The sequence below is a fragment of the Schistocerca americana genome, chromosome 2, assembly GCF_021461395.2.
Source record: "Schistocerca americana isolate TAMUIC-IGC-003095 chromosome 2, iqSchAmer2.1, whole genome shotgun sequence".
Lineage (NCBI taxonomy): Eukaryota > Metazoa > Arthropoda > Insecta > Orthoptera > Acrididae > Schistocerca > Schistocerca americana.
In genome coordinates this window covers 745,486,865-745,514,156 of record NC_060120.1, presented here as the reverse complement: position 1 = coordinate 745,514,156, position 27,292 = coordinate 745,486,865, and positions in this window count along the sequence as shown.

Genomic DNA, 27,292 nt, shown 5'->3' with positions numbered 1-27,292 from the left:
ACCAGCGACGGCTTGGTGTACTATGAATTGCTTCCTCGAGGTGTAACCATCATTGCTGATATTTATTGCGAACAACTGAGACATCTTGGAGACGTAATCCAAGAGCAACGACCAGGAAAACTGCGTGAAGTGATGTTACTCCTCGATAACGCCTGGCCGTATTCTGCAAGACTGACAAAAACATTATACAGGAGTTGGGTTGGGAAGTCTTTCCGCACCCATCTTAATCACATGATCTTGCGCCCTCAGATTTCCACCTTCTCTGCTCTGTATCGAACAAGATTCAAGGAATTTCCTTTCCGGATGAAAATGCGCTCCAGACGTGGCTTGATAAGTTCTTCGCCACAAAGCTACGCGATTTCTACAGTTGCGGAATCGAAAAATTACCGCAAGCTGGCACAGTATGACAAATAGTGAAAGAGAGTATATTACTGATATCTTTGTTATGTGTATCTGTAACTTCTGGAAAAACGCTACGAGCTTATGCTCCAACCTAATAATTTGCGTCAGTATTTTTGAACACACGTGTACTAAAAAAATTTTCCTATTAAAATTCAGTCTTAATCGCACCACGTATGCTACAAGAACATAGATGAGCGGTTTCGGTCGTATCACATGACCATCATCAGACCCATGGCATCCTTCGAAGATGGTAGGTGGGTCTGATGATGGTCATGTGATATGACCGAAACCTGTCACCTATGTTCTTGTAGCATACGTGGTGCGATCAAGACTGAATTTTAAAAAGAAAAATTTAAAAAGGAATTTTTTTTTTAAATTTTGAATCGCTGTTCCAAAAATGTTTATTAACACTTGTACTACACCAACAAAGTGTAGGCAGCATGAATAGAAACAGATTTGAAATGGTGCTAAAATATTATGTGCTATATTCATGCCAGTTCATGTGCAACATTCTGACTGTTCTGTTATATAGATAACTGACTAAAACAAAATAGTAAATAAATAATATGAAACGACTCGCTTCATCAGAAAAGCTGTTTGTAGCATTAGTGCCAGGTTTCACCCTGTTACAATGAGGGACGCGGAGACGTGATAATTATATGGAGGGAACTACAGAAGGGAGTCACGAGAGATTCTTAAGAGCGGAGCCTGTTATTCGAGGACACAGGTACCTGTGTAGCGTTGGAGAAGAGCCAGTCCACGTTTGCTGCGGCCATCGAGAGACTGGGCCGTGCCGTCGGCTCCGCACACGGGCCAGTGCGGGGACAAAGACCTTTTTCATTAGGGGCGCGGCACGCTCACAACAGGTGCATATTTGCACCGCACTCGCCACAAAAGGTGCAGCTGGCGTAATGAGCTGGGGACGCGCCACATCCTCTTTAATTAGCCGCAGCCCACAGCAAGTGCCGCTTCCGACCGCGGCCGCGCGGCCCGGCTTAAGCGCGTGCACGTTCCACGTACGCCCTCACATGCGCTCCAGGCGTGCCGCAGCTCTGCCGACGTCGCAGCAGCGTGAAGTTCGTCGTAACACCACTTGTCTGCGCTCTTCCGCCTCACGTGCAATGGATTCACTGTCACCAGACGACAACTACTCCCCCTAATCGACAATTAGGGGGAGTACCTAAGTACGCCAAACAATCCTGTGGCGGCAGTAAATAAAATTCCGGCTCAGCCACAGTGCCCTTTATTAATTCCTTCCAATTTCGGAGGATAAATCCATCTTCAGTTATTTCAACGTGAACCATTACAGGCACACGCCAAAGGTTAATATACAGGCTATTTCCCAAGAGTGTGCAAAAATTTAACAGGACATAAAGGATGCTCCACTGAACAATTTGAGGTAGGGAACCTGGGATCGGAGAAGCCAGCTTAAGGAGTTAATAGAAATAAAATCACATTACTGTGTAATTTTTTAGCCAACTGCAAACACCATGATTGACACAATGAACGTAATATTTGTACTTTAAGCGTTAGACAAGTTTACTTCCAATCTCCTTAAGTTGACTTTGACCCCAGGTTCCCTACCTCAAATTGTTCTTTGGAGCATTCTCTGTGTCCTGTTACATTTTTGCACGCTCTTACGGAAACACCCTGTATAGGGGCTGGGTCACCACGAAATCATACATTGCACGACATGCTGTATGACCCTCCCAAAACGACGACCCATATTAAACGAGGCTGGCAGCTTACTCTTTACCATCATTATCCACTTCTAGATATAAGTCTCGAAGCGCTTCCTATTTTTGAGATTCTTTGTCTTTTACGGGGAAGCAAGCTTAATTCAAGGTGGGGACCAGAAATACAATTCAATACACCTTACAGTTCAGTGTGAAAGAGGTAGTCAACGTTCCTTTAGTACTTTTTACTTCAAAGGTGCCCTCTTCCTCTGCTTTCGTATCAGACCAGTCAGCAAATTGTCTAACACGCTTGTTAGACTGCAGGTGACCGATCCGTTTACTACAATTCGTACAAGAATATCGCACAAACTGTTGAAAACTGTTCGATACAAAATATCACAGGGATGGTTTAGTCTTATTTACAGAAATGAGTAACGAGAGAACGCGATTAGCATTCTGTCGTTCGTCGTCTAACAATTCCTTACCAAACTCTCTTGTTTGAAACCTGAAATAAAAATCTAAAAGCTAATGAATATCATTTGCATGACGAAAATTCGGATAAGTGATGGAATTGAAAGACACGGCTTTATATGAGAGATTACAATAATTATTCAAGTAATTTAGCATACACACTTTAAAGTACATGCAGCTCACTGAACCACAAAAACAAGAAGGGGAAAAAAAAGATTCTCAGACAGCAGAAGGGAGCGTCTTCATTTTTTCTGCGGTAGACATTAACAATCAGAGAGACAGATTATACATCAACATGAGTCGATAAAAACTTCTCTCCATAGAAAAACTTTACAAAAATCCACCATTGAAATTACGGATTGAGACAGATCTCAATTTATTCCAATGGTAGTGTTTTGTTCTCTTACCGACTTCTCCATATATTACGATACTTTTCGCATCCAAGTTTGTCGTGCTTGTTCCTTTATGTCGTCCGTCCCTTTTCCAATTCCTGGCGTTGGAGGATTAACTTGTAATAATCCTGGTGTAGCTACACTTCGTCACCAACGTGTGTGTTTACAACAAACACCGAAGTGCTGCTGATGTCAATGTAAACAGGGGCGTTACTGGCTCTGAGCACTATGGGACTCAACTGCTGTGGTCATAAGTCCCCTAGAACTTAGAACTACTTAAACCTAACTAACCTAAGGACATCACACACATCCATGCCCGAGGCAGGATTCGAACCTGCGACCGTAGCGGTCGTGCGGTTCCAGACTGTAGCGCCTTTAACCGCTCGGCCACTCTGGCCGGCGAGGGGCGTTACTCTCAATCAGTTGTCAGGTACGGATACTTAAAAGTACAATTACTGAAATGACTGCAGTTCTTTTTTCAAAACACCCCGTTATTCAGTGTCACACCAATACTTATCTTCGAGAGATATTTGTATAATATTCCTGGGCTGTGACAGTCCTGCTCTGAGGCTAATCCAATTTGTGCACATCATAGTCTTCTGTCCGACTAGGCACTGCTGTTGCAGTGTCGTACGTTGTCGAACAGCAGCAGATTATGGAATTGAAGACCTAGAAACGACGGAAAGGCTTCGTGTCCCCACCGTAGTCCTCAGTGGTACACAACCCCACAACAGGGTATAGCAGTCCACTCACACCACCGCCGCCCCACACCGAACCCAGGGTTATTGTGCGCCCCCACTGTTTTGACTTCGTCATCGTCTTGAAGACGCTGACCACCCAGTTATTTTTTAAAGTGCAGGAACAGATGGTAGTCACTGGGCGCAAGATCGGGGCTGTACGGAGGATGATCTACAGTTTCCCATCGAAAAGATGCGATGAGATCTTTGGTCTGATTCGCCACATGCGGACGGGCATTGCCTTGCAGCAAAACGATGCCCTTGCTCAACTTCCATGGACTGTTGCTTTGATTCTGATGTGACGTAGGCCACCCACGTTTCATCGCCCGTAACAATTTGGCTTAAGAAATCATCACCGCCGTTGTGGTACCGCTCAAGGAAAGTCAATGCACTGTCTAAACGTTTGGTTTTGTGCACATCCGTCAACATTTTCGGTACCAAATGGTTCAAATGGTTCTGAGCACTATGGGACTTAACTGCTGAGGTCATCAGTCCGCTAGAACTTAGAACTACTTAAACCTAACTAACCTAAGGACATCACACACATCCATGCCCGAGGCAGGATTCGAACCTGCGACCGTAGCGGTCGCTCGGTTCCAGACTGGAGCGCCTAGAACCGCTCGGCCACCCCGGCCGGCTTTTCGGTACCCAATGTGCGCGCAATTTTCGGTAATTCAAGTGCTCGGTCACAATGCCGTACAAAACACTACATGAAACATTAGGAAAGTCATCACGGAAGGAGGAAATCGTAAAGCGTCTGTTTTCTCTCACCTTGTTGTGCATTTCCTGCACCAAACTTTCATTAACGACCGAAGGACTCCCACTCCGTAGTTCATCATGCACATTTGTGCGTCCATCTTTAAATGCTCTCACCCGCTTTCTTACCATTTCATCACTCATAATGTTTTCTCCGTAAACTGCACGGATCTCACGATGAATATCGATCGCTTTTAGGCCTTTAGCACTAAGAAATCTTATAACAGCCCGTACTTGACAGTCGGCGGGACTCACGATTAGCGGAGGCATCTTAAACACTCAGTACACAACGTAAACAAGGAAGAATCAGACTGTAATGGCGTCAGTGCGTAGATTAAGGTACAGGCTTTCATGTAAAAATAAAATTATTGAGATATCTTAGCACGTCTCTTTTTAATTTCAAAACGGTACTTACTTAAAAAACACGCTTCGTATATTCCGCTTAAGGACCACGAAGGTAAGGTGAGCAAAATTAGGGCTCGTACTGAAGGTAACAGACACTCGTTTTTCCCTTGCTCTATTTGCGAGTGGTACAGGAAAGGCAACGGCTAGTACTTTCCGCCATGTACCGTGCGGTGTCTTGCGGAGTGTGTATGTAGACGGTGAGAAATAGTGTCGCTCGAGTTGTGATCTGGGCGTCATTAAAGTCTCATCGATATGAATTTGTTACAGGAGACAATATGAAAATTGCAAGTTACGTTAATATTGTTCTTACTTGCAGCTTCTCTTCATGGGATTTCTCTCCTGCATTACGCATTACATTTTGCGCTTGGACAGCTCACAAAGCTACAATCGTGTTATAGAGGATGAAGCACGTGCCGCTGTCTAGGTCTGCAATACACTCGTACCAGCTCCACAGAACACTTCTAGGGTGTCAATCTGGCGATCGCTGACATGTAAATGGCGCTCACGAATGTTCTACAATACATTCGTTCACCAAAAACCGAAAGTCGTTTAACATTCACGTTTTGTGCTCAATAACATGGAAACAAAAGAGAAATACCATCTGTTGATGAACGGGTAATCGCTCGAACGCGGAATAAAAATTTGGAAAGAGTGTCCGTTCGAAAAAGTCTGCTATCTCAATGCAATGACAAAGATGCAGACTTTCACTTTCGTCCTGTCCACAAAATGAATAAAAAGGAGCGTATCATCTTCAAGAGGATTGTGCACAACTGAATATCATGTTCAGATCAGCGTTGGAATTCATTCACAGTTTTCATTTTGCTACGTGAGAGAAGGGAAAAGCGTAGTGTCAGCAAACAGAAAAAAGTGTATAATTGCATCAAAATGACGAATTTTTAGGAATGGCACACCTGAGGAACTTTTATAAGATGTTTAATATTTGTGTAAAATTTACAATTTATCATGATAGTATTTCATATTTTACTAATTTCTTTTTTACTTCTTTTCCTTTTAAATATTGTTTTCGTCTCATGGAATGATATACCAAGTATTTTGGCCATGATACTAAAGTTTTTTCGTCTTTTCTAGTCTTCGTGAGTATTCCACGGGTATGCAACCTTTGAGCGATTTGGTATGGAAAGAAACTAAGAAATAGGAAACCTTAAAGCAAAACAGACAATCGGAACCAGCGAGAATTTGCAGAGATGGATTGCTAACGCAGTTGATATGTTTTGTACTCCTTGGCAGGACAGCAGCTCTTTCTTAATGGAATGCGGCTGTTCGTAACAGCTTTCCGCAATGGATGTTTTTTCATGTATTTGCTCGAAACTTACAAGAGAAGGATGGGGAACTGCCTGTGCTTATGGATGATATAGTTCTACATACATTCGTGGGTTGAAACATTTTCAGGCAAATTGTTTTGATTACTAAAGCGCTCCAGTATTCGGTATGATGAACCCACCTGTTTTTGTTCTCATTTACCTTGTTTTCACGCATGAACCAGTTTAAACAGTTAGAACGTAGCGCTTACAAACAGGAGTAATTCGTTACAAGTTTATTCCAATTCTACACGGCAGATGGACCAATAAAGCTTATTATTGCTACTCGCGTTTCGAATTGCTCATTAAACAGTTAATGAACACAGATATGGAGTTGCCTCCGCTGTTGCAGCTGTTAATGCATTCTTTCACAGTTTTGAACATCGAACTGTTCATTTGTATCAAAATAAATGAAAAATTCTTATCGCTTCGAGAAAGGCAATGTACGAAGTGTTTGTAACTGTTTGAACAAATATTTAAACGATTCCGTTGTATTAGCGCTGGCATGGAAGCTATACTGTTGTATCAGGTAATGATACAACGGTGTGACTGATCTCGGAAACTAAGATGTACGTTACAAAAGTTGTTTCAGTTGATCTCTGAGTCAATTTTGGAATCCTAGTATCTCATTAAAGGTCTGTAAGGTTCCTTGCACCGTGATTTTACTTTCGCGCATGAAGAAAGTTCTTCCAGTGTCTTCTTACAGCCACGATATTGAACCCCTCCTTTCCGGACCGTGTCGCCAAGTTTTTAAAATAATGAACTTTTCTTCTCAACATTACTTGATGAGAAGGAACCAACTTAATTTTCTTTCATTTGTAACCGTATTCTTGATATAAGTACAGCTGCGACACATTACCGTTGACTCTGTATGTCGCCGGCCGGAGTGGCCGTCGGTTCTAGGCGCTACAGTCTGGAACCGAGCGACCGCTACGGTCTCAGGTTCGAATCCTGCCTCGGGCATGGATGTGTGTGATGTCCTTAGGTTAGTTAGGTTTAATTAGTTCTAAGTTCTAGGCTACTTATGACCTCAGAAGTTAAGTCGCATAGTGCTCAGAGCCATTTGAACCATTTGAACTCAGTATCTCCAACTTTTCACATATGTTTGCAGGACCTTTTCTGTTCAATACAGAGTGTCAAAGCGAACATCTTTCAGCCGCCTAAATTTCCAAATTTTTTTATTTCATTGGGCGAGTGGACCAAAGGTGGAAATCTGCCTACAAGTCAGTCAGGGGGCCTGAAGATGGCGCAATATGTCGCCGAAACTGCCCAAAGTAACAATTTGGAAATGGAGGCGGCTGAAAGGTGTTTTATTTGACATTCCATTACAATTGACGTGTTTATCACCATCGTGATAATATAATTTTTGTTTATTATTCAGAAATGACTTTTGTTGTAGCCGCTTCATTAATGCTCATGAAAAAGCTCAAATAATGCAATGTAGAGTTCATAGGACTTCACGTAATAACATGTCATTGATGTGGAACAGTCTAAAATATAATAGAATGGAACGGTATGTACTGTCTCACAATAATTATTCTTCGACACGGAACGTTTATGCTCAAGGTACTTCTAGCAAATTTTATATTTTATAAAAGTAGAAGTTAAACTATTTTTAACATCAGTCTACAGCAGGCGTCGTACACTTAGACGATACACTATACAAGACACTGCTGTACTCCATTTATCGACACATTGTCTATCTCTGCTTAGTCGGCATCCGCACGCATTCACATAAAAAAAAGGTTCAAATGTCTCTGAGCGCTATGGGACTTAACTTCTAAAGTCATCAGTCCCCTAGAACTTAGAACTACTTAAACCTAACTAACCTAAGGACATCACACACATCCATGCCCGAGGCAGGATTCGAACCAGCGGCCGCGCGGTTCCAGACTGTAGCGCCTAGAACCACTCGGCCACCTCGGCCGGCGCATTCTCATCAACAAAGATTTGAAGCAATAGGAGGTTGAAGAGCGGTTCCTAAGTCGCTAGACTCGCATTAGGGAGTAGGTAAGTTCAAATGTCCGTCTGATAGCCATATTTAGTTTTAAGTTGTTACGTGCTCAATTTAGGCGATGGACAGAATGGTAGAGCTTGAAAAACTCTGCAGCTGCTTTGCTTTTCTACCCCCCTAGTTCACCAGCACCGTCTGTAATAGTCTCTGTGTCGAATGCACACTTTTTTTTTTCTTCGTTGAACTGCACTAGACCAGTGCTGAATAGGACATAATCGGTTACGGTCGCTATCTAATCCTTGGAAGAAGACTTGCGTTATGCTTCTTACGGAGAAACAGAGATTGATATTTCGGCGTATAGTAAGGTACGTTTGAACATACTTATCCACCGTTCTACAGAGAATATTTGAGTCTGCATTGCACCTGTCTGCCTGACGCAAAGTGGTTTCACGGCTCTGTGGCTGTCAGTCACTTGCCGTGGCAGGCGGTGCCAGGCGCCTAACTCCACATTCACAGCCGGAGCCTCCTGTTGGCGCCCGGTTGCTGTAGGGCGTCTACTGCCGAGTGTGACAGTCATAGCAGTGATTCTCGGTCCACCTCCGTCGGCTAATGCGTGTTATAAAAGTAAAGACCTGCCTGCGAAAGAGAGAGACCCGTTCACGAAACGATGACACTCAGGAACGCGTTTGAAAGGATTACCGAAATTCGCTTAGGCGGACGCTGGAGTGATTCTCTTAGGCCTATAATGTCTGTGGTGGCCATTTATAGGCAAGAAAAAGGAAGCATCAAACACTCGACACTTAGACCCCTAGGTTCATTGTGTCTCACTAGAGTACCGTATTGCAATTTATGTTCAAAAGAGAGAACTGTGTTTGGTGTTTAAAATAAGTATTTGGCAGGAAAACGTGTGTCACTACAGAAAATAAACAACTGGACTGTTGCGGTAAGAGATCGAAATTTAGAACTGATGTCCACGTGGTGGTGGTGTAAAGATACTCGTCTACATACACACTGACTTAAAAAAATCGGCGCGCCAAGAATAATCAGTGTAGAATATTGAAATTTCTTGGAAACATAGTTAAGTGATTAGCGTTGGAAGATCACAGGTTATTGTAAGCGCGAGAAAAGTCATTGCAAATGTGAAATGCTGATACATTAATATCCGGTATAATCGCCAGAACGCTGAATGCAACCATGCAAATGTGCATGCATTGCGTCGTACAGATGTAGCATGTCAGTTTGTGAATATGGAGTTCCACGCCTGTTGCAGTTGGTCGGTCAATGCAGGGACAGTTAATGGTGGTTGTGGATGGCTCTGTAGTTGTCGTCTGGTGATGTCCCACAGATGCTCGATTGAAGACAGATCTGGTGGTCGAGTAGGCACGGCAACATGTCGACACTCTGTAGAGTATCATGGATTACAAAAGCCCTATGTGGGCGAAAGTTATCCTGTTGGGAATCATCCCCTGTAATGTTTTTCATGAATGGCAGCACGGTAGGTCGAATCACCAAACCGCTGTACAAATTTGCAGTCAAGGTGCGTGGGACAACCAAGGGAGTGCTCCTGCTGTCACACGAAATCGCATCCAAGACGGTAACTCCAGTTGTAGGTCCAGTGTATCTAGTACAAAGACTAGTTTTCTTCTAACTGACACACGGGTACCGTAAGAGAACCAGCTTTCATCAGAAAACGTAACAACCTCTACCCTGTTCTCCAATTGGCTCTCGCTTCCCACCACCGAAGTCGCAAACGGCGATGGTTTGGGGTCAGTGGAACGTACGCTACAGGGCGTCTGGATCGTAGCTGCCCATGAAGTAACCGACTGGTAACAGTTCGTTGTGTCACAGTGGTGTCAACTACAGCTCATATTGCTGGCCCTGATGCAGTACGATTCACCAGAGCCATACGCAGGTCACGATGGCGTTCCCTCTCGGTAATGCCACGTTGCCATCCGGAGCCCGGTCCTCATGTCACCTTAAAGGCATTCTTGAATAACATCAACTCACATCGCCTAATCCCAAAGCTAACTAACGATCACGACCGTTACAGCGTGTATTTAAAGCAACCTGATTTGCATCCTCATAGTGGCGCCACTAGCGCCACTCTTTCGCGGCTGCTGCAAAGTTGAACAGACGTCATCTTTTAGATATAGAAAAACGCTTACCAACTTTCGTTTATCTTGCACAACTCCTTGTTGGTGTTGCGATATTATCTTCAATCAGTGTATACAGTTGTAAACTGGTGCTCTTATACAGAAGAAAAATTCCAAAGACGTCGTATTGGTTATAGCTCTTTAATCGGTCACAACAATTAAGCAGAGATACTACGCAATGTGAAGCGAAAGGAACAGATAAAACGAGTTTTAAGATGATCGAAATGATGACGTCGATTTATTTGGAGGGGACTCTGGCAAACAGGTGAGCATTTCCAAAGGTAACAGCAGCATGCCACTTGTTTTGTAACTGGTCGTTCTAAGGCAGTAAGGCAGCGTTAAGTAGTTCCTGAGGAAGTTGCGTCTATAGTTGCCTTAAAGAAACTCTCCCTTGCGAACTGCAGTTAGGTAACTTTACAGTTCCGTTGTCTCAGGTCCACTGTAAACAAATATTCTGCCTGTATGTACATGTTACGTTAGAACCTTTAAAAATATAATAGATTACTCACGGACGCGTACAACCAGCCCTTCCCCTTCTTTTTATCATTGTCGCTTATTATACAAAGAGCGTTCAAAAAGTTTTGTCTTCTCTAATTTTTTTTAATTTTTTGCAGAAAGAGAATGAAATTTTTTGTGAACATACTTGGAACATTTAGCTATGCATTGAACCTACTCATTATAGCCTCCGTCAGCTGTGACGCATCCTGCCCAACGTTCTTTCCATGATGTAAAATTCTGGGGATTGACTTTTGCACCATCGCTTGACACAGGAAAGAAGGTCTTTTCACTATCAAATGTTTTACCTCGCAGGTGGGCCTTCAGACGACCAAAAAGGTAAAATTCAGACGGAGCCATGTCCGGACTGTTGGGAGGATGAACAATTTTCCAACGTATTTCCTGATTTTGTCCTGAGTCATAAGGGCTCTATGGGGTTTGGCATTGTCATGGTGTAGTCTGATGAGCTGACCCTGAAGCTGTGGTGTGTGGGCCTTGATGGCACGTCGCAACTTGTGCAATGTCAAACAGTAACGGTCGCGATTAATTGTGGAGCAGAGTCATCGCCGGTCGTGAAGAGGAACTCCATCACCGACCGTTGCCGCAACCTGACAACTACTTCACAGTCCATTATGGCTCACCTGTAACTAATTTTATATACCAACTTGTAGCTAAATGTTCCATGTATGTTCGCAAAAAATTTCATTCTCCTCCTGCAAAAAATAAAAATTATAGAGACCACTGTGGAAAACTTTTTGAACGCCCTTTCTACTATGCCACAAGTGTACCATTATTATTATTATTATTATTATTACTTTTGTGAGAACGTGATGAGTTGTCACGGTACAAGTGTGTAATGCAGGATTAGGCAAATAAAAGAAAAAATGACGTGACTGGAAGGCAGTACGAGCAGACTTTTAGCCTGGCACCGTAGCCGATAGGGTAACGCGCCGCTGCTCAACAATTCGCACCTTCGAATAACATTTAGCAGGTGCGTGGAACTTTGAACCTCGAGTTCTTGAAAACTCTTTAGAGGCAGATTGTACTAGAGCAGCATTTGTTACTGCTAAATATGTACGTCTACCACTACTGTGCGAAAAACGAGCAAAATCGACGACCCATTGGGTATATGCTGCCCTTGCTAGTCGGTACCTGTATTGAGACTATTTTGAAGATATTTTACCATCGGATAGTGAGAGAATAAGAAGGAAAAGGGGTCGTTGAAGGAATAGGAAACTGATATTGCGAGAGAAGGTGCAGCGGCTCTATTACCTGTGGCAGTGGCCGTGCAGTGGCTTAGTGCCGCGAACACTGGGAGGCAGCCCCCGCTGCCTGGCCGTATATCTTTTTTTTAAGCCCAGAGGGTCATATTTCTCCCCACCAGTGCTGCACCGCGGCGGTAATACGGTCGCCTTCCTGAAATATAACCAGTTTTAAATTTTAATTTCGCAACAGGAAGCGAGGGGAGAAAGCGATCAATTAATTGGCTGTCTAGTTCTGGTACCTGGCTAATACGGCGCACCCTACCCTCCGATTATCACCGCTAGCCAATTTGCAGAGCCGCTGCTGCCGGTGCCGGCGAATTTCCGCCCGGCCGGTCGTTCCCTGTCCCCTGACCCTCTTGTCTGCAGACGACCTCCGGTGCCCGTGAACCTGTGACAACAGCCAGTGAGTGACGAGCATTCGGTCGCATTCTCTCTGTACAGAAACTGAACCGTGAGGGTACAGGCAACTTACATCAGTAGTAAACCACCACTGAGGCACATCGTCCCAGTCATCTCGTCGTCCGCGGCCGCTAATTTCGGGAGCATGCAACATGCTGGTTGTGCTAGTAAGTCTTGCGGGGACCGAGCACTGGAGCTACTATCGTCATTCTTTTGACCAGCTCTTTCATGATTCGCAGAGCACCTCATTGGATAGCGCTAGCAGCAATACTGCAGCGATTAAGATACAATGCATGTTCCAGCTGCTTTTGTCTGGGGCGATGGGCAAGGTGTTCAGAAATAAACCAGAATAGTTGTAATCCTCCTGTTCCGACCAAGGTTTCTGGGCAGTTTCTCTTAGTTATCAGGAGAATGTCCGAACTGATAATCCCTTCGTAATCATTCCCGATGGGGAATCCTTCCGCCCACTCCCAGCCGGCTCTGATATTTGATCCAAAAGAACAGTTCAAAAACAGCCCAGCCTTACCCTAATCGACAAGTAGTGGAAATAAACATAAAAAGGTGTCTGTGAGAAAAAGGTCTGCATTTACAACAGTACACACAATGTCTGATGTTCTCACGTGTTATAAATACACGCTTTCATCCCGGCATTTTCGAATATCCTGACTTGTCGGAGAGCAAAGATCATTCTACGCGTCCACGCGTGCTTGCTGTCACTTAACATGTTAGAAACTGCTCGTTATTGGCACTGATGGACGGACACCTGACACTCATTTTTCTCAACGTGCGCTGCAAATGTCAGTCGCTGAGTCACCTTTCGATAACCTATTATATGCTACCTGTCCAGTATTAACGGTATGCAAGTCGACCAGCGAACATAGGGCTAATATGTTGCATGTAACTGTAGGGATTAACCCCATTGCTAATGACCTCTTTGTCGACAGCGCGTTAATCTCTAATCTACGTTCCTTCCTACCTTTTACATAGTTTAAGGAACGTCCACAGCCGTGGTCAATTCGCTGCACATGAAGTGCGACGCTGCAGAGTGTTTGTAGAGAAAGCATTTTATCGGCAGATTTAGATGTACTTCCTTCACTGCTTCACTTGTGAAATTGTTTTGAAACCGTGAAGCACCGTTCGTTACGTCCTCGAGGCGGGGCTCACAAGTCATATTTCCCACGCCACTGATCTGAGCCTTGATGCTGCTTCAGATCCGACCACTGTTCGATAGATGTACTCCGGAAACATCCTTTACTTAAACACACTATTGGTCCCTTTCAACATTCTTGGATCTCAGAGAAGTAAAGTCTCAACATAATCATGCAAATCAATCACTCACGAAAACGATCACTTTGCTTCACATGGAAACAATTTGGTTTCGTGCCGCTTGTAGCTTTGTAACCAAGTTTGCTCCTTTGAGCTAAACGTTCTACATCCAGAGCTGCGTGGTAAATTAACTCTTGCTAACTTCAACCGTAGCTCTCGGCTTCGGAAACCGGAACTGCCGGAATCCATTGCCTTTCCTCTGCGCTCTTAGCATCCAAAGCCTTGCCCTTTATTCTCCGCGAGGATCTGTAGTTGATTCCCCAAAACCTCTAATCCACAAGAACGACTTAATAATGTTCGACTACGTTCTTTCAGACAACCTGAATTGCAGTTATACATGGTATCCCAGGAGGAATGGTCAGTATTCAAGAATGTGACAAGAAAGGAATGATTTCCCAGATTATACACATTTAATATATTTTGTTATTTATTTTATATGTTATTCAGTACTTTGTTAGGTTAACACATCTACGCATGTACAGCAGTTAGTAAACATTACAACATGCATTTTAAAGTATCAATTAAAAATTACTTTTAACAATTCACCTGTAGGCATTGTACACATCACATTACAGCTGTTGTACGGTTCACAATTAATGCTCGAAAATCCCACCCACCGTCAGCTTCAATGCATTTGTGCACTTTTGACGGAACATGGTTTGTTGCTTCTCTGAGTACTTCTGCCCTAGTGAGGGCAGCAGCGTCCATGATCCGACCAAGCAGTTCATCTCGCGTTCTCATACTTCGTTTGTGCGCCTCAGACTTCATCCAACTCCATGAACAAAAATCTAATGGCATAAGGTCTGGCAATCTTCGTGGCTAATTAGTTGTACTGCCACAACAAATCCAGTGGTTAGGGTAAGTGCAGTTGAGATGTTTTCTCACACATCTAATAAAATGTGGAGGGGTTCCGTCTTACTGGAAGTACAGTGAAGTCCGCATGGCCGAGGGACGCCGTCAAAGTGTGTAAGTAATTCTGTCCTACAATTCCCTCTTCTAAAATGGCTGGATCTATCTACATGTCGCCGATCATGCCACACCAAACATTGGTCGGAAAAGGAATTTGAAAATACATTTCCAGTGGGACGTGTGAGTTTTCCTGCGACCATCGATGACTACTACGTGTACTGTTTCCATTCCGTGTAAACGTGGCTACATCATCGAGTGGTGTTAATGGAAGCAAATGACGATTGTCGTTTGACCAGTGACAAAATTCAAGTCATGTGGCACTGTCGTCATTGTAAAGATTGTGGACACGCTTTATACGAAATAGATACAAGTCTTCCGCATACAATGTTCGCCAAGCACGTGTTCGTGGGACATTGATACGTGTAGAAATTCGCCATGCGCTGTTAGTAGAACTGCACAGTTTTAACAATGTGTTGCTGTTCCTGCACAGATTGTCGAAATATGTGTTCAGGAGAAAAATGAGAACTTGGAAAAATTCCTGTTTGACTAAATGTGCTGAAAACTCTGGTGAACACTCTACAATCTGCTATTAGACATGTTGGAAAGCGCCGACAGTAATCTTCGACAGCAGCAAGAGCACTATCATCGCTGAAGCCGTAAACATACACAATGTGGCACAGAATATAATTTTGGAAATCTCTTGGTCTCTAATTGATTCACTGTTAAGCATTTCGTTATGTCATCATCAGAACACAGTTTTTTCGAAAAAAAATACAATGTATTGTATCTTTTGTTCTCGCCACAGCTGTGTTCTGATGATGATGATGATGATGATGACCGAAACGCGTTGCGGTGAATAAATTAATTTGCGGCCAAGACATCCAAAATTATATTCTTTGCCAAATCTCAGTGGATTGCTTGCCTAAATCAAGTATTTCTCAGTGAAGTGATGATACTCCCTATCGCCGGCCGAAGTGGCCGTGCGGTTAAAGGCGCTGCAGTCTGGAACCGCAAGACCGCTACGGTCGCAGGTTCGAATCCTGCCTCGGGCATGGATGTTTGTGATGTCCTTAGGTTAGTTAGATTTAACTAGTTCTAAGTTCTAGGGGAATAATGACCTCAGAAGTTGAGTCCCATAGTGCTCAGAGCCATACTCCCTATCTGCAGATTTTTCTTTAGTGTGCAAACACAGATGCTTCTCGCTGATACACTCAATCCGTCTCACTACGCCACTCATAACACACCATGGACAACTGCACATTCAACGGGCTAATTTAATGGCAGAAACATACTCCGAGCAAAAAGGCTGAAAACAGTGAGGTCGTTTGGGCTACAGTAAAACGTCAAAGAGGCTGGGAGGGTAAGACATATGTACACACCGCTAGCTAAAAGCAAATGTACAAAAATGGTTCAAATGGCTCTGAGCACTATGGGACTTAACATCTGTGGTCATCGGTCCCCTAGAACTTAGAACTACTTAAACCTAACTAACCTAAGGACATCACACACATCCATGCCCGAGGCAGGATTCGAACCTGCGACCGTAGCGGTCACGCGGTTCCAGACTGAAGCGCCTTTAACCGCACGGCCGCACCGGCCGGCGCAAATGTACAGTAAATGTGTTCTATTCGGAAACTTTTCGGAATAGGTGTTATGTCCATATGAATGTTTTGCTTCGAATGGCCTTTCTTGTCTTAACTCAAAATACTGATCGTTCTTCCTGGGAGAGCCTGAATATTTTGTCGCATTTGGCTGAGTAATAGGCCGCCCTCTCTTTCATTGATATCACACCTCCTGGTCGGTCGTGTCGCTACTGTTACTTACATCGTATATTCAGGAAAGTTTTCGCTGGTTGAGATATACGTTAGCGCGAGCAGCAACTTCATTCGGATTAGGTGAAGCACCCTTCCATTGAAGTGTGCTGGTGAGGAAGCTGTTCCTTGCGTTCCAGCACACGTTCAGGTATCTTGTGTGGAAGGCCTGCGGAAGTGTGTGGTGCAGTCTGAATAAGAATAAATACGTACATGCTGTGGTTTCCTTGGTGCACCACTCAATGTACGTAAAACCACATCTTGAATTTAAATGCGAATCAGTTAATTTTTTACTGATGAAAGCTCGTTCCCTACAGGCTGTTATCTTAGTGGTGTGTTCGTAGCGTGATGAAGGTACATCAGTCGTCCGGGATGAAACGTGACGTTTGAGCTCCAGTGGCGTCATCAGATGATCAAGTATTGAAGAATCAGCGGCGCATCCCGCAGTAATCACACGGCACGCAATCAGCAGCGGGATGCGCCACGCCAAATTGCCGATAGGGCGGCGATCATTCACTGGCGCGGTGGAGCGTTCGTCGCCGCGTTCTTTTTGACGGGCGTTATTTCGGTCTCAGAAAGTAGTAGACACCATTTCCTGGCTGAATCATTCTTCCATCTTCCAATCCATACTCCCCTCCCAGACTCACACACACACACGCACACACACACACACACACACACACACACACACACACACGTAACATTGCTCGACAGTTACTAGTGACGAACGAGTTTCCAAAGAGACTGTTAAGACCTAACGAATCACTGCTATGCTGCATTGCTGCGTACAGTGAATGTCTTTGACGAAGAACGGCTGCAAGGCGTCATATAAGTGATTACGATCACGATGAGGCTGACAGTCGGATTGACTGGTCAAAGTGGCGTTACCATTGTCATTGGGGAGGGAGCGGAAAAGCGTGATAATAAGCTGATATTTGAAGACTAAAAACGGCGATTTCCTGTCGTGGAGATCGTGAACACAGAATGATTATAATTTGATCAGGGTTCCGTATGATACCTCTACACAGGTGTACCTCAGTGAATATGATCTTTGCCGAACATAAATGATTTGTCGTAGCGATACATACGATTGGTGTAACGTCAGTCTGGTGGAGTGCGGGCAGACGTTTAGTGTGCAGCCTTTCGTCGGTCGCGCAAGCGCCGCTGCTGGACGGCTGTCGTTTTCGTATGGTGTATTCAACAGGCATTTCTCGTATTCGCCATAGAAGCACATCGTACTAGCGCAGTATTTGTTAGCTCTGACTGTATACCACAATCGTGTATGGATGAGCAAAATGGTACCCATCGGTTGTATGCCAGTGGATAAACCTTGCTGAGTTCGCATGTCTCGCGCTTGTGCTCCGATACTAATGTCGCCGCAATCATCGTCGACGGTAAGTTACACCCTATTCTCACCTCTTCCTTTGCTGTATTCGGCTGTTTAAAGATGTGTTCGATTTTATCTGCCGACAGAGTGTGCCCGTAGTGCGAGCGACGATCGATGTTGTTCCCTACTGAAAAGAATTACGTAGATGCTCTGCACAGCAGTCAGTTTTGCTGAAGTCACAGCTGGTGGCTCTCCGCGGCTGACACCTGTCGTGGCAGAGCGACTGCCGGGGCGCGGCGCGGCTCTTCCTGTTGACGTCACCGTGCTCGCGGTGCTCCCGCCGGCGGGAATGGCCGCCCCGCCGAGTCTCGCTCTCCGGAGGCCGGGTCGATAAAATGCGCCCACTGTCGCTTTCCCTCGCATTTCTTCCCACATTGCCGCTCGAGGCTGCTCAGTTGCGGATTCGCACTTGTTTACGCCGAGTTGCTGTACGACCATCTGGCGCTTTTCTGATAAAACTTTTCCGTCGGCTCCGTGATGTGAACTTGACAAATGGTTCAAATGGCTCTGAGCACTATGGGACTTAACATCTTAGGTCATCAGTCCCCTAGAGCTTAGAACTACTTAAACCTAACTAACCTAAGGACATCACACACATCCATGCCCGAGGCAGGATTCGAACCTGCGACCGTAGCAGTCCCGCGGTTCCGGACTGCAGCGCCTAGAACCGCACAGCCACCGCGCCGGCTGTGAACTTGACAGGTCAGCATATTTTGTTCCTGGTATTAATTGACCATTGTAGTCAGATAAGTCATCAGTCTAACACATCTACATTTATTCAAATTATTGATGGTAGTTGGTTCTGAAAACAAATTATCAGTGGCAGTTACAATACGCCCTTCACTCCTTGTTGAGAACCTCACTGGGACACCAAAAACTCTAGTTGAGTTCAGTCAGCTCTGTTTGACAGATAATCAGCGTTAACGTCACTACAAGCAATGAATCTCCAGTTAGCTGTTTATAATTTTTTTTAAACTATCTTCAACTGCTGTATGAAGTTTAAGATATTTCCAAATGAAGCGAGCGCTGCGTGTAACAATTTGTAGAGGTTTGAAATGGAGCAGTCACATAGGTTTAGCCGTTGGTAAATTAAGTGGCAGATTTCAGAGGAAGTTGTTTACAAGACGCTCGTGCGACCTATCCTTCAAATATTAAATACGTCTGTGGGATCCGTACCAGACAGCACTAACATGGGATATTGATCGTGTACAGAGAAGGGCAGCACAAATGGTCACAGGTTTGTTTGACACGCGGGAGATCTTCACAGAGATGCTGAAAAATGGACTGGCAGACGCTGGAAGAAAGACGTCAACTGAAACGTCAGAGCATACATTCAGAGTTTGGAGAACCAGTATTTATGAGAACTCTAGCAAAGTAATACAACCTTCTATGTGCCACTCCAGTAGGATCGCTGCGAGACAATTGGATTGGTTACGACACGCACACAGACGCTTGAACAGTCATTCTTTCCGTGCTCCTTACGCGAACGGAACGGGAAAAAGCCCTAGAAAGTGGTACAATGCGAAGTAGGCTTTGTCATGTGCTTCACAGCGTTTACTGCATATACGAGCAGATTTATGTTCTTAATCGGTTATAGTAGGTTACCAGATATATTCCCGAAGATTATCTTGCCGTCTACCTTATAATTCAAAAGAGGCCTAAGTCAGATAAAGCGTAAGAGAGTTTGCCTATTGCCCAATAGTGGTATTTAATTTGTATACAGATGACTATTACGGGAACTAAAGGAGTATGTCGACGTAGTAATTGTATATCATGGACAGAAAATCAGCGTGTTTAGGTTTGCTGGTGACGCAATAGTACTCGTGGAAATTCAATAGAACCTGAGTGGGGTGCTTAATGAAATGGAATTTTGAGATGACTGATGACTACAATACTCAATTTGACAGGAAGAAAACTAGTGTAATAAAAGTATGCGCATCAGGTGCGCATACTCGACTGCTAACTCTGAATCTCGGCCAGGAGACGTGAACGTGTTTTGCTGTCTTTCAAGCAGAATAAAAGCTGCGTTTGGAGCGCAACGCTATTGGTGGGAAATGTGGATAGTAGAAAAGATGGAAGTGAAACGATAAGAAGCATTTGAAACATTTAGTTGCGTAAGACTGTTGAAGGTCCAAGGGACTGATCGAGAAAGAATGAAGACGGCCCGCAACGAGACAATGAGCAAAATGTCTAGTAAGTAGCGTAATGAAACGAAGACTGGAGTCTTTGCTGAAAACAGCCGCTGAAGGGACACTAGGGGGACGAAATGTCAAGGACAGACCTAAGCATGAATACACAAGGCATATCGTCAATGATGTTGGATGCAGTAGTTATAAAGAGGATAGGTGGCATGTGACAGGAAAGAAGAGCTGCATAATACCTCTCAGTCCTTTAGAAGTTATATTTCAGGGACAGATATTGTAAAATATTGTATGGTTTCAATGGGCTGACTGAACAACATTTCTTTGTTGCTTTGTGTGCAACTATGGGAAGACTAAGTTGTTCTCGGATTTGTCTTGAAAGACAAAGTTCAGGAAACGGAACATCTCTTTTGTAGGAATCAATATGGGTTGCGCAAGCACAGATCGTGTGAAACGCAGCTTTTCTACTCATTCGCTAAAGCCGTAAGGTTGTAGACCTCACAAGACGCAGTATATGTTGGTTACCGAAATGCTTCCAATTGTTGTTGTGGTCTTCAGTCCTGAGATTGGTTTGATGCAGCTCTCCATGCTACTCTATCCTGTGCAAGCTCCTTCATCTCCCAGTACCTACTGCAGCCTACATCCTTCTGAATCTGCTTAGTGTATCCATCTCTTGGTCTCCCTCTACGATTTTTACCCCCCATGCTGGCCTCCAATGCTAAATTTTTGATCCCTTGATGCCTCACAACATGTCCTACCAACCCCAACCGATCCCTTCTTCTAGTCAAGTTGTGCCACAAACTTCTCTTCTCCCCAATCCTATTCAATACCTCCTCATTAGTTATGTGATCTACCCACCTAATCTTCAACATTCTTCTGTAGCACCACATTTCGAAAACGTCTATTCTCTTCTCGTCCAAACTATTTATCGTCCATGTTTCACTTCCATACATGGCTACACTCCATACAAATACTTTCAGAAACGAGTTCCGGACACTTACATCTCTATTCGATGTTATCAAATTTCTGTTCTTCAAAAACGCTTTCCTTGCCATTGCCAGTCTACATTTTATATTCTCTCTACTTCGACCATCATCAGTTATTTTTCTCCCCAAATAGCAAAACTCCTTTATTACTTTAAGTGTCTCATTTCCTAACCTAATTCCCTCAGCATCACCCGACTTAATTTGACTACATTCCATTATCCTCGTTTTGCTTTTGTTGATGTTCATCTTATATCCTCCTTTCAAGACACTGTCCATTCCGTTCAACTGCTCTTCCAAGTCCTTTGCCGTCTCTGACAGAATTACAATGTCATCGGCGAACCTCAAAGTTTTTATTTCTTCTCCCTGGATTTTAATACCTACTCCAAATTTTTCTTTTGTTTCCTTTCCTGCTTGCTCAATATACAGATGGAATAACATCGGGGTGAGGCTACAACCCTGTCTCACTCCCTTCCCAATCACTGCTTCCCTTTCATGCCCCTCGACTCTTATAACTGCCATCTGGTTTCTGTACAAATTGTAAATAGCCTTTCGCTCCCTGTATTTAACCCCTGCCACCTTTAAAATTTGAAAGAGAGTATTCCAGTCAACATTGTCAAAAGCTTTCTCTAAGTCTACAAATGCTAGAAACGTAGGTTTGCCTTTCCTTAATGTTTCTTCTAAGATAAGCCGTAGGGTCAGTATTGCCTCACGTGTTCCAACATTTCTACGCAATCCAAACTGATCTTCCACGAGGTCGGCTTTTACAAGTTTTTCCATTCGTCTGTAAAGAATTCGCGTTAGTATTTTGCAGCTGTGACTTATTAAACTGATAGTTCGGTAATTTTCACATCTGTGAACACCTGCTTTCTTTGGGATTGGAATTATTTTATTCTTCTTGAAGTCTGAGGGTATTTTGCCTGTCTCATACATCTTGATCACCAGTTTTGTCAGGACTGGCTCTCCCAAGGCCGTCAATAGTTCTAATGGAATGTTGTCTACTCCCAGGGACTTGTTTCGACTCAGGTCTTTCAGTGCTCTGTCAAACTCTTCACGCAGTATCGTATCTCCCATTTCATCTTCATCTACATCCTCTTCCATTTCCATAATATTGTCCCCAAGTACATCGCCCTTGTATAGACCCTCTATATACTCCTTCCACCTTTCTGCTTTCCCTTCTTTGCTTAGAACTGGGTTTCCATTTGTGCTTTTGATATTCATACAAGTGGCTCTCTTTTCTCCAAAGGTCTCTCTAATTTTCCTGTAGGCGGTATCTATCTTACCCCTAGTGAGATAAGCCTCTACATCCTTACATTTGTCCTCTAGCCATGCCTGCTTAGCCATTTTGGACTTCCTGTCGATCTCATTTTTGAGACGTTTGTATTCCTTTTTGCCTGCTTCATTTACTGCGTTTTTATATTTTCTCCTTTCATCAATTAAATTCAATATTTCTTCTGTTACCCAAGGATTTCTACTAGCCCTTATCTTTTTGCCTACTTGATCCTCTGTTGCCTTCACTATTTCATTCCTCAAAGCTACCCATTCTTCTTCTACTGTATCTCTTTCCCCCATGCCTGTCAATTGTTCCCTTATGCTCTCCCTGAAACTCTGTACAACCTCTGGTTCTTTCATTTTATCCAGGTCCCATCTCCTTAAATTCCCACCTTTTTGCAGTTTCTTCAGTTTTAATCTACAGTTCATAACCAATAGATTGTGGTCAGAGTCCACATCTGCCCCTGGAAATGTCTTACAATTTAAAACCTGGTTCCTAAATCTCTGTCTTACCATTATATAATCTATCTGAAACCTTCTAGTATCTCCAGGGTTCTTCCATGTATACAGCCTTCTTTCATGATTCTTGAACCAAGTGTTAGCTATGATTAATTTATGCTCTGTGCAAAATTCTACCAGGCGGCTTCCTCTTTCATTTCTTAGCCCCAATCCATATTCACCTACTATGTTTCCTTCTCTCCCTTTTCCTACTGACGAATTCCAGTCACCCATGACTATTAAATTTTCGTCTCCCTTCACTACCTGAATAATTTCTTTTATCTCCTCATACATTTCATCAATTTCTTCATCATCTGCAGAGCTAGTTGGCATATAAACTTGTACTACTGTAGAAGGCGTGGGTTTCGTGTCTATCTTGGCCACAATAATGCGTTCACTATGATGTTTGTAGTAGCTTACCCGTACTCCTATGTTCTTATTCATTATTAAACCTACTCCAGCATTACCCCTATTTGATATTGTATTTATAACCCTGTATTCACCTGACCAAAAGTCTTGTTCCTCCTGCCACCGAACTTCACTAATTCCCACCATATCTAACTTTAACCTATCCATTTCCCTTTTTAAATTTTCTAACGTACCTGCCCGGTTAAGGGATCTGACATTCCACGCTCCGATCCATAGAACGCCAGTTTTCTTTCTCCTGATAACGACGTCCTCTTGAGTAGTCCCCGCCCGGAGATCCGAATGGGGGACTATATCAAATAACAAAAATAGTATGTGAATGGATTGAAGACATCGTGAAAAAGAATTCGACGGAACCACTGTGAACTGATGAGTTATAGCATGAACGATAAATCTCCGTCTGATATAAATACATCTAGAAACAACGAGCTGTAGTACTGTTTATGTAGTCAGTGGGTGAAAGCAGATGTGATTTTATCGGCCTGTGGTAGCCAATGTTATCAAGCAGCGGAATGTGTAAAAGCAGGTGGAATGGTTGAAAAAGTGAAAGAAAAAGTATGCCCCGTGATTATATATATCAATTCCCCCTACTGTCACGAAATAGCTTTATTTTACATTATACATGATGCCATTTCATAACACGTGGATGTGTGTTGCATGTAACAACATCTATATCCATTTTGTATGGTTTCTTGTGTCTAGCCACGGAAAAATGACACAGAAGAAATTTGGTCTGGTTAGACATCAACAAGAAAGGAATAATAACTCAAACTTCAATGCGCTCCTAACAAGAACTCTAGTAACAGAGGAAATTAGTTGTATAATAAGGGAACAGAAAACTTAATTAACTTAGCTAACTAAAATGGAGAAGAGAAAAACATGCGGGAAAATAAGGGATAAACTTAGAAACACCAATGCCCTGGACACTAAAGCTGATACGAGGAACAGTAAAGTCATAATGAAACAGAAACTATAGAATCATAAGTGTCCAAAATTTCTAAAGGACAACAACATAGTAAAGTTCACCAGTGATCCAACACAAAGATACCAGAAACATACACAGAACCTTTTAAAAAACATCACACACATATTCACAAAACAGAAAATTAAATGGATAAAACAAAAGACTCCCAAGGAACCAACTTTGAACACAAGGGTATGCTGAAGTGTAATACCTCCGAATTTTTTACGTGAAAACTCTTAAAGCTTTTGAAATAAAACAAACTTTATTAACATTCTACTTATTTATTTGTCATGTCCGCATATTTATTTCTCAACATAGGCATCCTGGCGACGAACACATTTCTCCCAACGAGAGACCAGATCCCATCACTGTAGAATGTTTGTTGACAGAGAGACAACCTCACCTCTGCTTGCACCGCTTCATCGCTACCAAAATGAAGTCCTCGAAGGTGTTCTTTAAATTTTGGAAACAGATGAAAATAGAATGGAGCCAAATCAGCACAGTATGGAGGAAGATAACGGCAGCGAAGCCAGGGCGTCGGATTCTTGCAGATGTCGCCGGGCTCGTTTATTGTCTGGTACTGTCATGCTGAAGGGAAGCGTGCTCCATGTTTGGGCAAACTCTTCGAATTCGAAATTCGATTACAGCACGGTGTTTCACACGCATCGCCGCGCGGCTTGAGGCCGCATGTCACGGATTGCGCGGCCTCTCCCGCCGGAGGTTAGAGTACCCCCTCGGTCATGGGTGTGTATCTTGTTCTTAGCATAAGTTAGTTTAAATAGTATGTAAATCTAGAGACCGATGACCTCAGCAGTTTGGTCCCTTAGGAATTCACACACACACACACACACACACACACACACACACACACACACACACACACACACATTTTCACACGCACCAATGTAGTTACATTACATACAAGTTACAGGGTACAGCTCGAATCCATCTAGTGGCAGATGGTTCCAATTTGTTTCAGTGTTGTGGGAAAGTCGACCAAGTAATACGTGTGACATGTAATGCCTCAACCGATATTGAGAACAGAGAAAACATCCGAGGCATTACTTTTCAGCACACCATCGTACCGTAAATAAACTGCATAACCAGGACATTCCCTTCAGACCAGATGTGAATTTTAGAGGCTCTCTTTCATATCTTCTGGCTAGGAACATACATACTTGCAGAGCGAAAATGAACAAACTGATGATGGTGAAACCTTACAAAAACATGTTTAAGTGTTAAATAAAAAAAATGGTTGCCTAAGACAGGACGACATTTCCGTGTTTATATACTGCACACCGTAATACGTTAAGAGAAGTCAAACCCATAAATTAAAGCAGCCTGTTGTATGGCTGTGTCATAAATTATCGACTTGGAAATGAGTGATGGATCTCAATTTTTCTAGCACCAACAACATTCATCGAGAATCAAGCGGCGGTGATTTAGAAAAATGTATTCTTTCTGCAAACATAAAGAAACTCGTTGAGCGACACAGAATGTGCATCGTCCTACGTTGTCGTCCAAGTAAGTTACCTTCATTCTATCCTAATGGCTTCTGCTTTAAACACTCAAAGGGAATTGCCATTTTTGCAACTGTAAATACGTAATTACATAGAGGTTTTGTTGAAAATTTGATTACGTTACGTGCAAATTTAATTTCTGTCTAATTCAGCAGGATAGAGCGACATGATGCAGTGGTAGGACAGTGGACTGGTGCTTGGGAAGACGGTGGTCCAAATTCTTGTCAGGCCATCCAGCTGTAGGTTTGCTTTGAGTTTCCTTATTCGCTTAAGGCAAATGGCAGAAAGTAGTCCTTTAAAAGATCAGTGCGATATCCTTCCCCAATCCATATTTTTGCTTTTTCTGTAATGGCCTCGTGACTGGTGGTGTGTTAAACTATGATCTTCGATTTTTTAATACAATAGGAGGACAAGGACGTTATCTTGACACTTCACCGGAAGCTGATGAGAGTGACTTACTGAAACGTCTAATTTCGGAGGGGAGTCGAGATCTGTATGATGGCTATTTTTCTTTCTTATCAGTATCCGATAGACGTGCTGTTTGAAAAATGTTAATATCAGGAGTTTATCTACACATACTATTTGTATGGAATGTTTCGCTAGTTGATTGCCATTAAGACGGAGATATTGTTGAAACATGAATCAGCTTTTCTGTTTTCTCAGGAAAGACACTGTCACGTAGCCAATGAGTAAAGCCTTCATTTCAGAAAGCAGATGAAAACCAAATACATTGTATGTGGAGGGTGATCACCACGTCGTTTCAGTCATGCAAGGGATTGTCGATTTGATGCTGGAGAACAACATCTGGAAAAAAAAACTCGTATGACATTGATGGCCGGAGACCCCGAGGGTTAGGATCAGCCAACTAATCGAGGAGGGCTTTCTTCTTCTGCGCACAAAGTCCTCTTTCCCTGCCGCATGTAGGAGTTGGGTTAAGTGTATGTGATGAATTTTCATGATTGAAATCGATATGTTTTTAGTATTGTGCATGTTTCTGTATTATGATTATGCGAAAAAGTAGAGGGTGAAGCCCTTTACCGGGATATAGCCTTACTCTTCTCTGTAAAAGCAGGGCAACAACCGATCTGAAAAACCCCATCCGAAGAATGGGTCACCATCAACAGTGTCACATCCCGTCCTCCATGGGACATTGTAGAGAGAATTGGTATGCAATCCAAGACATTGGCGCAAAATGGGGAACGACATCGGGCGACAGCGCACTTTTTACTTTACTAATAATTTTGATGAGATCTGGACTACCTCTGCTTTGTTGTACACTTTTGTTAGACACCTATGATATAAAACCATGTGGCTGACAGACTAAAAAGGGCTCCAAGACTACATGGCGCACCAGACTGATTACAGGCGTTTTATAGAGAGAACAGGAAAGCCGATTCATCGTTACGACAGATGCCTCTGTCAGCATGATAATTATGGCGGAAAATGGCCCGTACATGTATGTAGTACTTGTACATAAATTGTTTCTGGTATTCTCACTTGTTTTAATTTCCAGCAATTTGGAGGGGGAAAATGTCCTCTTGTTATGATGAAAGAGAAATACTGACATGAGGCACATGAGAGGACTGAAAGAATTCAGTGGCGACAAATGAAAATTTGCTTTAACCGCTTCA